This window comes from Amia ocellicauda, chromosome 4 (genome assembly GCF_036373705.1).
Source record: "Amia ocellicauda isolate fAmiCal2 chromosome 4, fAmiCal2.hap1, whole genome shotgun sequence".
Classification (NCBI taxonomy): domain Eukaryota; kingdom Metazoa; phylum Chordata; class Actinopteri; order Amiiformes; family Amiidae; genus Amia; species Amia ocellicauda.
In genome coordinates this window covers 44,109,655-44,123,184 of record NC_089853.1, presented here as the reverse complement: position 1 = coordinate 44,123,184, position 13,530 = coordinate 44,109,655, and the positions used below count along the sequence as shown (strand labels likewise).

Genomic DNA, 13,530 nt, shown 5'->3' with positions numbered 1-13,530 from the left:
TACTACCGGTCAAACGTTTTTCCAGTTTTTATAGAAATTTAAACAGTTCATGTTCAGTGAATAACCTGAAATGGTTCAAAGGTAAGCGGTAAACTGCGGTTAAAAAAATAAGTTTAGGTTACCAAAAACTGAAAAATAATGTACATTTCAGAGTTATATACTGTGTTACTACACCCTCTTAAGCATTATTTGGCAGTGTTACACGCAGCTCTTGTGCATAGAAGTTACACTGTATTCTTACAATGCGCACATCGTTTGAAAGCTTATTGTCTTGGCTACAACGGAATTTCAATCTCAAACACCAAGAAATAAAAAAATCAAAAAACACATACTATTTACAGTTTCTGTGTCACACTCCATCATTCAGTGCACCCCATTCCGTGGGGTCTCATTAAGCCGGTCACAGATCACTCAGTTTCGATAGGATTCTTTGCAAATAGGCTGGTTTTGTTCAGAACAACCTAATATAGATATTATTTGATGTTCTATCAAACACAGAGAAGTTCAGATCCAATTGTGTAAAATCGTTGTGTATTAGTACACTGTAAACATATTTTTCCATCTTGACGGGTGTGTGTTGCTTCTACCAAAACGTGAAAATCAGTAGAATGTCTGGTTCAGGAATATGTCATAAATGTCAATATTTTCTGAGATTTTGTATTCCTACTCAGACCAAGTATCTCCCCACCCCCCCATATCAGAATGCGGAGGAGGTGGGGGCGTAAATGCGGTGGGATATAAAAACCTAATTTTGCACATCAGATAATGCTTCACATGGGATACCAAACACTTGGCAAACAACGCAACAGTGAAGAGTACACATGGGATTAAAGACAAGCACATGGATTTGGTGCCCTTTTAAGGATACCAGAGGGGTTTGTCAGCTTAAGTAGTTACATTTTGTTAAAAAAGAAATCATGGAATCGTTTGTTTATTTCCAATTGTTTATTTGTTCTATGCTTTAATTTCAGAGTACATTGAGACATTAAACTGCATACATTTAAATAAAAACTGTAAGAATTGAGGTGTTCTAAAACTTTTGACCTGTAGTGTATATACTATCCTTTATTACACTGCCCCACATATATTACAATATATTGTGTTACAATCTATGTATATGTAGACATGTCTATAGTGTATATTGCACAAGTATTCACCCCCCAAGGACTTTTTAACATTTTATGTTATGTTACAATCTGGAATGAAAATGTATTTAATTGGGATTCTCTGCCTTTGATTAACACCACATACACAACTTGTGAAACAAAAATGAATTAAACATAAAAAATAAAATGTGTTAGGGGGGTGAGTCAAACTGTGTAAAACCACCTTTGGCAGTAATTCAAGTCTCGGTAACACTTTAAGTGTCCATTATAAACAATCTATTAACACGTTGTTAATTATGTTATTAATTGTTATATGATTATTATTACAAATTATAAATATATTAGACATTTGTATTTAAACTTTTTTGCTATAACATTTTATATTTAATAACATACTTAATAAAAGGTATTATAACATGACATTTTAATGCCAACATCTATCTATAATCATAATCTGCCATGCCATTTATTTGCTGCTATTAAACATCTTATAATGCTATTTAATTACATATAATATAAGAAGACTGCATTATATGTTATAGCTCCACCTAGGTAAGCTTATAAGTACCATTTATAAATACATTTTACTGATGTATCTCTGAATTGTGATATGTCTATTCTATGGTACAGTATATCATTGTGTTCTATTTGTATGTTTCTCATTACATTGCCAGGTATTCTGACACATTACAAAGAAAATAAATAGGGTCAGCAACTTTTGTCTTCACTTTTTATATCCTGCAAAACATGCAACTGGGATAAAAACATAACACATACCAGTGAATAGATGATGTCCATACCTTCCATCCAGACCTGTGGATTCTTGATAACCATGTGAATTAAATTGTTATTGAATTGTGTAGTTTCTTCTACATCCTACAACATGTTTTGAGGGGTAATACATATCCCAGGTAAGTCACCATCATAATTATTTAACAAAAGACACCTATTACAACTGCTATTGCTTGCTCGTAGATCAAATACAAATCAGTACAGTACCAATAATTTAAAAACTGTTATAACTATGTAATATATTAATTAATAAGTAATTAGTATTAGTAATTGTTATAATTGTACAATAATATATGTATATTAATTTATATGTACACTCAGCGATAATGATCATCTCACACTCGTAAACGTTCGCATTGATTTCTCCCTCATTCGGCTCTAATGCCTGTGACCCTGTAAAGGATCCTCTCATCTCTACCCAACTGGGCACACTGCGCATGTCCAACCCAACAACTCCACCACGTGACTTTGGTATATATTTTTTGTGCAGAGTGACATATTTTATACATATATCCGTTTTGGTATATTAATTATTTTTTCTGCTTTATGATATACCCACTTTGGTATATGATTTCTTTTTTCTGTTAATTTTGAATTGAATGGCCCCTCATAGATTGTATGCAAACGATTAAACAAGTGATGGACTTAAATTATGCATAAAATAAATTGTCAACTTACATCATAGAAGCTGGACAGTTTGAAATGTACAGTGAGGGAAAAAAGTATTTGATCCCCTGCTGATTTTGTACGTTTGCCCACTGACAAAGAAATGATCAGTCTATAATTTTAATGGTAGGTGTATTTTAACAGTGAGAGACAGAATAACAACAACAAAGTCCAGAAAAACGCATTTCAAAAAAGTTATAAACTGATTTGCATGTTAATGAGGGAAATAAGTATTTGACCCCTTCGACTTAGTACTTGGTGGCAAAACCCTCGTTGGCAATCACAGAGGTCAGACGTTTCTAGTAGTTGGCCACCAGGTTTGCACACATCTCAGGAGGGATTTTGTCCCACTCCTCTTTGCAGATCCTCTCCAAGTCATTAAGGTTTCGAGGCTGACGTTTGGCAACTCGAACCTTCAGTTACCTTCACAGATTTTCTATGGGATTAAGGTCTGGAGACTGGCTAAGCCACTCCAGGACCTTAATGTGCTTCTTCTTGAGCCACTCCTTTGTTGTCTTGGCTGTGTGTTTTGGGTCATTGTCATGCTGGAATACCCATCCACGACCCATTTTCAATGCCCTGGCTGAGGGAAGGAGGTTCTCACCCAAGATTTGACGGTACATGGCCCCGTCCATCGTCCCTTTGATGCGGTGCAGTTGTCCTGTCCCCTTTGCAGAAAAACACCCCCAAAGCATAATGTTTCCACCTCCATGTTTGACGGTGGGGATGGTGTTCTTGGGGTCATTCCTCCTCCTCCAAACACGGCGAGTTGAGTTGATGCCAAAGAGCTCGATTTTGGTCTCATCTGACCACAACACTTTCACCCAGTTCTCCTCTGAATCATTCAGATCTTCAATGGCAAATTTCAGACGGGCCAGTACATGTGCTTTCTTGAGCAGGGGGACCTTGCGGGCGCTGCAGGATTTCAGTCGTTCACGGCGTAGTGTGTTACCAATTGTTTTCTTGGTGACTATGGCCCCAGCTGCCTTGAGATCATTAACAAGATCCTCCCGTGTAGTTCTGGGCTGATTCCTCACCGTTCTCACGATCATTGAAACTCTACGAGGTGAGATCTTGCATGGAGCCCCAGACTGAGGGAGACTGACAGTTATTTTGTGTTTCTTCCATTTGTGAATAATCGCACCAACTGTTGTCACCTTCTCACCAAGCTGCTTGGCGATGGTCTTGTAGCCCATTCCAGCCTTGTGTAGGTCTACAATCTTGTCCCTGACATCCTTGGACAGCTCTTTGGTCTTGGCCATGGTGGAGAGTTTGGAATCTGATTGATTGATTGCTTCTGTGGACAGGTGTCTTTTATACAGGTAACGAGCTGAGATTAGGAGTGCTCCTAATCTCAGCTCGTTACCTGTATAAAAGACACCTGGGAGCCAGAAATCTTGCTGATTGATAGGGGATCAAATACTTATTTCCCTCATTAACTGTATAAATGGGTACAAATGTAAGTCACCCTGGATAAGAGCCTCAGCTAAATAATAATAATATTAGTACATAATACATTTTTTATTAATTGTAATTATATGACACCTTCACTTTCTCACTGTTCAAGAAGTGATTCTATAATCTCAGGGCACATCTCTCATAAACCACTTGCAAAAGAAGTAAAGTCCATTTTAACTATAAAGTTAAGTATTTCCAAATTATTTTATTCCAACCAAATTCTTCATCTGCCTAAATTAACATAATTTCATAGCCATCTATTATCTGTAATGTCCTGACTAGTTTGTCCAAAAGTTGGTTGCCAGGGAGTTACATGCAGGAGTCATGCCTTCTGCACCTTGTTTGTCACTTAAGATAAGAAAATACCGAACTCCTGGTGTGGGGGATTTGCGAAATGTCAACCTAGGGGGGATGCTGGCAAATAGACAACAATGGGGTTGGGGGTTGAGGGCAAATTGTACACTGATATAATTTTTAATGACATATTCAGTAGATTACAGTAATTAAAATAACTGGACATCTTCCAAAAATACTGAACAGGGGGTCAAAGTACATACACTATATGGCCAAAAGTATGTGGACATCTGCTCGTCAGACATCTCATTCCAAAATCATGGGCATTAATATGGAGTCGGTCCCCCTTTGATGCAATAACAGCCTCCACTCTTCTGGGAAGGCTTTCCACTAGATGTTGGAATATTGTTGAGGGGATTTCAGTCACAAGAACATTAGTGAGGTTGCGCACTCATGTTGGGCGATCAGGCCTGGCTCACAGTCGGCTTCTCCATTCATCCCAAAGGTGGGATGGGGTTGAGGTGAGGGCTCTGTGCAGGACAATCAGGTTCTTCGACAAACTATTTCTGTATGGACCTCGCTTTGTGCATGGGTTGTCATGCTGAAACAGAAAAGGGCCTTCCCCAAACTTGCCACAAATTTGGAAGTGCAAAATCATCTAGAATGTCATTGTGGGCTGTAGCATTAAGATTTCCCTTCAGTGGGACAAAGGGGCCGAGCCCTGAGACCATTATTCCTCCTCCAAACTTTACAGTTGGTCTATGCATTCGTGCAGGTAGCATTCTCCTGGCATCTGCCAAACCCAGATTCCTCCGTCGGACTGCCAGATGGTGAAGCGTGATTCATCACTCCAGAGATCGCATTTCCACTGCTCAAAGGGTCAAATGGTGGCTAGCTTAACACCACTCCAGCCGACGCTTGGCATTGCGGATGGAGATTGATGAAGGCTGGGATGGAGGCTTGTGCGGCTGCTCGGCCATGGAAACCAATTTCATGAAGCTCCCGAACAAAGAGTTCTTCTGCTGATGTTGCTTCAAGGGGCAGTTTCGCTCACTCAGAAGTGATTGTTGCAACCAACGAAAGACTATTTTTATGCACTACATACTTCAGCACTCAACAGTCCTGTTCTGTGAGCTTGTGTGGCCGACCACTTTGCAGCTGAGCTGTTGTTGCTCCTAGACATTTCCTCTTAACAATAACAGCACTTACAGCTCACCAGGGCAGCTCTAGCAGGGCAGAAATTTGACAAACTGACTTGATGGAAAGGTGGCATCCTATGACGGTGCCACGTTGAAAGTCATTGAGCTCTCAGTAAAGTTCATTCTACTGCCAATACTTGGCTAAGGAGATTGCTGTGTGGCTTGATTTTACAGTGGCTCTCAAAAGTATTCACCCCTCTTGGTCTTTTCTACATGTTATTGTGTTACAACATGAAATCAGAATAGATTTAATAAGGAGTTTTTGCCACTGATCAACACAGAAAATGTCCATAATGTCAAACTGAAAAATATGATCTGCATTTTCTTCTAAATTAATTACAAATCCAAAACAGAAAATAATTGAATGCATAAGTAATCACCCCTTCAGTCAATATTTGGTAGAAGCACTTTTTACAGGCAGCAATTACAACCATGAGTCTATGTGTACAAGTCTCTGCCAGCTTGGCACATCTGGACACAGCAATGTTTGCCCATTCGTCTTTGCAAAATTGCTCAAGCTCCATCAAGTTGGATAGCAACCTTTGGTGAACAGCAATGTTCCACTCTTTCCACATACTCTCAATTGGATTGAGATTGGATTGGGTCCGGGCTTTGACTGGGCCACTCCAGGACATTGACCTTTTTATTTTTAAGCCACTCCAGTGTGGCTTTGGCTGTATGTTTGGGGTCATTGCCCTGCTGGAAGATTAATCTTCTGCTGAAGTCTGCAAGAGACCTGGGACTTGGGAGTTTTTTTTTTTTTTTCTCTGTACTTTGCTGCATCCATTTTGCTTAATGCTGAAACCACCATGCTTCACAGCAGGGATGGTGTTCTCAGGATGATGTGCGGTGTTAGGCTTGCACCAAATGTCGCGCTTAGCGTTGAGTCCAAAAAGCTCTGTTTTGGCATCATCAGACCATAGAATCTTCCTCCACTTTGTCTCAAGGTCTCCCACATACCATATACACTAATTAGAAGGGGTGTCCACATACTGTTGGCCTCTTAGTGCACAAATACTGGACAGTCTGCTAAAATACTGGCCGGCTGGCAACCCTAATTGCCACAGACATCTTTAAAATGTTCTGCTTTTTCATGTTTGAATGTTTAAACAGATGTTTCTTATTAATATTTTGTTTTTGTTAAACAGTTATTTACATAAAATAAGTAAAAAAGGAATCGTTATAAATAATGATCGCATCCTAGTTTACAATGTTTATTATGGCTCCGAAGCTGGTTAAAAGCAGCTGGAGCAGCAGTGTGGAGCTGTGCTGTAGAACAGTGCCGTTGTTTTTAGTTTTTTTTTTTAATTTACAGCTTTGAATATTTGTTCTGTAACTTCCTTGTCTCAAGTGTAAAAATAAGTAAATTAGATAAGCTGAGCTGTTGCTTTTATTTACATTTCATCCTAGAAGCTTGTTTCCTGCACGTACAGTGGAATGACTACACTTTTGCACGTGCATCAATGTTTAAGGAAACTCCTTCCCTTCCTTTACAATCTAGAAGTCCTTCCCTTCAGGCTCAATTCCCCTGCTTGTTTGTAACCCGTTTTGTGTGACCAGATTACTATAGCCCAGACCTGGGCAAAATACGGCCCACGCGCCAGATCCAGCCCATTCCTTACCTCACTCCAGCCAGTTATGACCTCCAGACTAAATCATGATTTTGAATAATATACACTCCTGTAGCTGTGAAAACTTTAATAAAATAAAGTCCTCTTAGTGTTCATTAGTATGTAATTTGAATGTGAATACACACAGTTCAATGTACTTAGTTGACACAGGCCTCTGATTGGTTGCTATGATGCATGGCTATGGTTCAGCAGGAGTGTGGGAAGTGATGTCACATTCACCGGCATTTACAACTGCAAAATGAGTTTATCTAAGAAGAGAAAAATAGATGTGGAACAGAGTGTTTAAAAAAGAATGGACATCAAAATACTTCTTTACTGATGTAGCAGGAAAAGCTGTGTGCTTAGTTTGCAAAGAAATTGTAGCAGTATTCAAAGAGTACAACCTGAAAAATCACTTTGAGACTAAACATTCAGCCAAATCTGAGAACATGTCTTCGGAAGAGAAGGATAGACAATTGCATGAGATGGTTTCACGAATGCAAAAGGAACAAAGCTTTTTCACAAGACTTGATTCAGCTCAGGATGAAATTACCAGAACAAGCTATGTGGTTGCTCACCAAATCGCAAAAAACAGCAAGCCATTGTCAGAGGGAGAATTCATCAAGGAATGTTTTGTTCAATCTGCTGCAAAAAAGTGCTTTTTGCAATCTGCTGCAATAAAGTGCTTTTTCAAAAACTTCCACTGTCCAGGCATACTGTGATGAGATGTGTTGAAGAAATCTCTGAGAACTTGGAACAACAGTTGAAAGGTAGGGTAAACAATTTTTCTTATTTTTCTCTGGCCCTTGACAAGAGCTGTGACATCAAAGATATTGCCCAGCTGTTGATTTTCATATGAGGCATTACTACAGATTTTACATTGACTGAAGGACTTGCATCAGTGCAGTCAATGAAAAACACAACTACAGGCAAGGATTTATTGGACGAAGTTAATAAGTGTCTCAAAACGTGGACTGAGTTGCTAGAAATTGGCTGGTGTGACCACTGATGGGTGTCCAAACTTGACAGGGAAAAATGTTGGGTTATTAAAAAGGATACAAGGGCAAGTGACAGAAACTAATCCAGAGCAGAAAATATATTTTGTGCATTGCATTATTCACCAGGAGGTTCTCTGCAAATGTGTTCTAAAACTTAGCCATGTCGTGGAGACAGTTACACAAGTAGTGAACTTTATTCGAGCAAGAGCATTTAACCACAGGCAATTTGTCTCTCTTTTGGAGCAGTCCGAGACAGAGCACACAGATATTCCCTATCAAACAAATATCTGATGGCTCAGTTTGGGGAAGGTGCTGAAAAGAGTGTGGGACCTGAAATTAGAAATCCGATTTGTTTTTGCGAATGAAAGGAAAAGACGCAGACTTCCCTCAACTGCATGACGTGGACCGGCAGACTGATTTTGCATTTGCCGTTGATGTCATAAGTCTCCTGAATGAACTGAATTGTAAACTACAAGGAAGGGGGCTTTTTTGCTCATGACATGTACTCCCTTGTCAAAGCCTTCATGGCAAAGTTGCTACTTTGTTCCTATCAAATTGAAGGCAAGAACTTCATAGACCTCCCAACATTGCAACAGAATACGATATCTGATATGAACCGGAAAAAATATGCGTCTCTACTGCTCGCCTTGCACGCTGAATTTTCATGCCGTTTCATTGATTTTAAAATGTTAGAAAATGATATGGCATTGATTTTGTCCCCTTTCACATTCAGTGTGGACAACACTCCTATTGATCTCCAGCTTGAGCTTATTGACTTGCAGTCCCGCAAGCAGTGCGTCAGACAATTCATATCTGTGCCACTCATGAGGTTTTATGCATCTCTCAATGAATAGAACTTTCAAAAGATCTGGGCCCATGCTCAAAAGATGCTTGTACTGTTTGGTTCAACCTACGTATGTGTAGCGTAAGGTACACTTATAAATTTCAATTTAAGAAGTGAATTTATAGTATCACCTTATCACGAATCCTGGAATCTTGTAGAACTCAATTTCTGTAATAATTGGACGCAGACACCAATTCCAAAGATATAAATTGTCAAATTTATTCAAAAACAAAGACTAAATGTAGCACTACACTAATTATACAAAAGGGAAAAACTAATTAAAAATTCAACTCTAGATCAACAAATCAAAGACAAATCACTTCCGTGACCAAATCAAAGACCATGGGATCGCATATGATAACAAATCGTTAAACAAAAAAGGTTATAAACACATTGACTACAATACCGGTTAGTAAGACGAAGGTGAGTCTCTCATTAGTATTGTTAGTCAGACATTAAATAACTACGCAGGTTAGTATTTATGTCAGGTAACTTCTTGTTATATACGTCTCATTTACGTTTAGGTGCCGAGAAAGATCCTATCATTACTTGTTACCACAATTTCCCTTAACTGATTATTATTCAATGATTAGGGATAGGCAGGGCCATCTATAATCTGGTGTCTATTAACTTGTGTCAATTTCAGACTAAACAGTTAAACAGGAATGAGAAGATATTTCTCGGCGTTGACAGATTTTATTTCTAAAATTATCAACAAAAGTTTAATGCAACACACATTTATTTAAGAAAACTAAATGATATTACACATTCTAGAGTTATGAATCACAGATTCCAAACTATTAAACTTATCTGAACTTCGTCGCAGAGAGGCCTCTCTGGCTTCGGGCTCAGATAACAGCACACGGCACGAGGTCCGTGTGGTTTGGAACAAAGGCAGTCCGGTTCGGCTTTGTCCAAGAACTTCCACTCAGTCGATGCACCTGGAAGTTGGGGTTTCGCGAATGTAGAGTCTTTTCCAAACAGATTTTCCACTGGTTTGGAGGCTCCAAGGTTGTGCACAAAATCTTCTTTGTAAGCAGGGTTCCACCGTAGTTACTTGAAGACAAAGTCTTTGAGGAAAGCAGGGCCCTATTCGTTCCAAGGGTCAAGTTTCTTAAGACTCAAATAGCTATTTAAATGACTGACACTTTTGTATTCAGTCGACTTAGTCAATTGTCCAGCTGTAAAACTCCACTGATCAGGTGGGCAGAGGCGGGCAGCACAGTCTGTAAAGTTCTTTATTTAATAAAGTCCTTTAAAAGAATTCTTCGTACGGCTCAATCTCCTTCTCCCAGTTTAACTCTTCTGTTGCCGGCAAAGACTTGGTTGGTTTCTGGTTCCGGTTCGGGCAACAGAGCTACAGGTTGAGCTGTGGCAGCGAGTTTCTGGTTCAGGTGAGAGAGAGAGAGAGAGAGAGAGGCCGTGCACTGTTCTTTATAGTCTGTCAGATCAATAGGTGATTGGTTCTTGAGTTTTTGAGATTGGATTTCGGTTTCACCCCCCAGTGTCCTATTGGAGGGGGGCTTGATTTATGACTGATGTCAATCCATGCCATCTTTTGGAAATGCCGGTTGGCCCAGGTTCGTAGCTCTATGTCAGGATTTCGGTTCTCGTCCACTTCAAAGAGTTTTTTTTATTACCTACAGGCCCCTATCTCCAGACATCTCATAGCAGGATTCCAAACTATTTGGCCTATTCTCGGTGCCATCCTCCCCAAAACTGTCACTTTGATGTAAACCAGTTCCAAGCTGATGAGTTTAAGGAAATCTGATAACTTTGGGGGGGAGAGGTCTTCTTTAGATCAGCATTTCAGCTCAGAGCTAAAATGCTCTTATCAAAATACACCCAACATAACGCTACATATTTTATGCCAGTCCCTGAACTGTGTAAACCAGTACCGACTGTGTCTGGCCACAACTCCAGTGTGATGGACTGAGAAGTCCCTGAATGAAACACGGATGTCTTTATGCGTTCAAAGAAAGTACGGCTAGTAATTGATTTGTAAAAGCATCATAGAAAAACAACAATGTGATATGTTTGTTTTGGTTTAACGTTTGTAATGTAATATGAGTGGGCGGCATGTTACTAATGCATTATTCTGGTGAAGGGGAACTGGGAAAAGGGGGGCAAGCAGAGATCTCCAGCGAGTGCATGCACTAGTTTAAGGATTTGCGTCCTTCTGAAGTAATTACAGAATTACAGGCTGGAGGTTAGTCGTGGAAGGATGAGGAGCTCTGCTGCATAATCTAAGGTCTAAGAGTGTCCCGTGTTATATAGTTGCTTCTTTTGTGTATTCGTCATTTGTATGTTACAGTCTTTAGTTCAAGTCCTGGTGTAGTTTGTTTGTTGTTTTATTTTTGTTCATCCTATCTTCCTTCTTATTGTTGTGATCGACTGACTAAGAACTACCACAATTCCATGTGAATTTCAATGGGCAATAAATGAGATTTTGGACTCTTATTTTTCTCTGAGTTTTTTATATGATCCCTACATATTACCAACAGTGCTGCAGGGTCCTCTACTAACACACAGCATTATTGTTTATCAGGCCTTTTAGTATCGTGTGATAGGGGCACCAGTACACCTTAACAATGATTACAGGAAAGGGTCTGCCATTCCCCGGCCCTCAGGGTCGCTGGGGGTCAGGCAAACGGCAGTGGAAGAAGCAGAGGATATAGGGAAGAGGACATCAGAGGCTTTCCGCATCATACACTGAACGAATTGGAGAATGAAGTATATACAGATGAAAAATTCCATTACATAAACAACAAACTGTAACACAGAGCTTCTAAATGCATTAGTCAGCCATGACCACCACCCTCCTGTGGTGGAAGAAGACCCACATAGCTTCTAGGCTTCTTTCTGGATGTGTCCAGCTAAATCAAAAATGTGCTCGGATGGGTCAGGGATGTAGGTACAGCACTCTTTTTCTATGAGTGCACATGTCCCGTCCTAAGCTGCCAACAGGAAAGCTAAAGCCATGCGGTTTTGGAGGGTCACTGTCCGGCTAGCCACCATCTCATTGGTGATGTTGGAGAGTCCTTCAGGAGTATTGTTAGTGACAGATTGTAATACAGAAGCAACTAAGCATATTTCTTTAGTATTTCGAGCAACACCAAAATTAGGAAACAAAATCATAAAGAATCTAGTACTTTCATACATTTCTTGAGTAGAAATATGCAGGTGGGTGACAGGTACCCTGATGAAAAACCTTCATCGTTAATTATATTACATAATTACATCCTTATGTTACAAAAGCTAAACCTGTACAAATACACCGATCAGCCATAACATTATGACCACCTGCCTAATAATATTGTGTAGGTCCCCCTTTTGCCGCCAAAACAGTCCTGACCCGTCGAGGCATGGACTCCACTAGACCTCTGAAGGTGTGCTGTGGTATCTGGCACCAAGACGTTAGCAGCAGATCCTTTAAGTCCTGTAAGTTGCGAGGTGGGGCCTCCATGGATCGGACTTGTTTGTCCAGCACATCCCACAGATGCTCGATTGGATTGAGATCTGGGGAATTTGGAGGCCAAGTCAACACCTTGAACTCATGATTCATCAGACCAGGCCACCTTCTTCCATTGCTCTGTGGTCCAGTTCTGATGTTCACCTGCCCATTGTAGGCGCTTTCGGCAGTGGACAGGGGTCAGCATGGGCACCCTGACTGGTCTGCGGCTACGCAGCCCCATACGCAACAAACTGCGATGCACTGTGTGTTCTGACACCTTTCTATCAGAACCAACATTAACTTTTTCAGCAATTTGAGCTACAGTAGCTCGTCTGTTGGATCGGACCACACGGTCCAGCCTTCGCTCCCCGTGTGCATCAATGAGCCTTGGCCGCCCATGACCCTGTCGCCGGTTCACCGCTTTTCCTTCCTTGGACCACCTTTGATAGGTACTGACCACTGCAGACCGGGAACACCCCACAAGAGCTGCAGTTTTGGAGATGCTCTGACCCAGTCGTCTAGCCATCACAATTTGGCCCTTGTCAAAGTCGCTCAGATCCTTACGCTTGCCCATTTTTCCTGCTTCTAACACAGCAACTTTGAGGACAAATTGTTCACTTGCTGCCTAATATATCCCACCCACTGACAGGTGCCATGATAATGAGATTATCACTGTTATTCACTTCACCTGTCAGTGGTCATAATGTTATGGCTGATTGGTGTGTCTTTGTATAAACATCATCAACAATTTCCCAAAAGTTAGGCCAATTCTATCACCAAATAGACTAATTATGCTATAAACCTTTCTAACTAGCAATTCCCTTTTCAATGTATTGTATTTTCCGGAGATTTCTTCAGGCCTTTCTCCAAATTTCCTGAAAGATAAAATTATGTTATTTTCAGCACCTGGAGAAATTAATTGTTAATGCTCTGTCCGTCTATTCCTGGACATCGCCACCTTCCTGTTGGAATCAGCAGCGTTAGCAGAGTTTATTACTTTTCCCAGAGTATGGTGAGCATAGTATGCTTCCACCATCCCCCTCCCTCCTGTCCGTCACATAGACACTGGCATCAGTCGCCGTGAGGACGACACCCGGGCTACACCACTA

At 40.4% G+C, this 13,530-nt stretch overlaps 1 pseudogene; it reads left to right on the top strand.

Annotated features, from left to right (window-relative positions):
- Positions 1 to 7,846: 7,846 nt before the first annotated feature.
- Positions 7,847 to 8,977, top strand: LOC136748830 (general transcription factor II-I repeat domain-containing protein 2A-like; annotated as a pseudogene).
- Positions 8,978 to 13,530: the final 4,553 nt, after the last annotated feature.